At 51.6% G+C, this 320-nt stretch overlaps 1 protein-coding gene across 1 annotated transcript in view; it reads right to left on the bottom strand.

The window, feature by feature from the left end:
- The window catches only part of LOC119587773 (serine hydrolase-like protein), a gene marked incomplete at its 3' end in the record, with an annotated part of 9,683 nt that overhangs the window by 2,436 nt on the left and 6,927 nt on the right, over nt 1-320 (bottom strand).

Here is a 320-nt window from a genome sequence, read left to right as displayed (position 1 = left end):
TTGCTCGGCCACCACGAACAACGGAAGGGGGGGTGGGGTACCTTATCACGGTGGGGAGAAGGGGTAGGGTACCTTACACATAAAGTCGTCTCTCGCACACTCCTATTCTTGAGAAGGAAATTTGATGCTTATCCCAACCATAATACATGAAGAATATGAAATGGGAAACGCACCCCTTCTCCCCCAATAATAAGGTATCCCCCCCCCCTTTACCATTATTTTCCAAAACACTAGTCTGGAAGATGACTGTCCCCCCCCCACCCCACCCCAAACACCCGTTCTGCCCCGCCCTGAGAGCTGCCCAAGACCCTCAGTTTTAA

The sequence above is a fragment of the Penaeus monodon genome, chromosome 23 (genome assembly GCF_015228065.2).
Source record: "Penaeus monodon isolate SGIC_2016 chromosome 23, NSTDA_Pmon_1, whole genome shotgun sequence".
In the NCBI taxonomy this organism is placed as follows: Eukaryota; Metazoa; Arthropoda; class Malacostraca; order Decapoda; family Penaeidae; genus Penaeus; species Penaeus monodon.
Note: the sequence above shows the minus strand (reverse complement) of the source record. Positions and strands in the feature narration are given on the sequence as shown.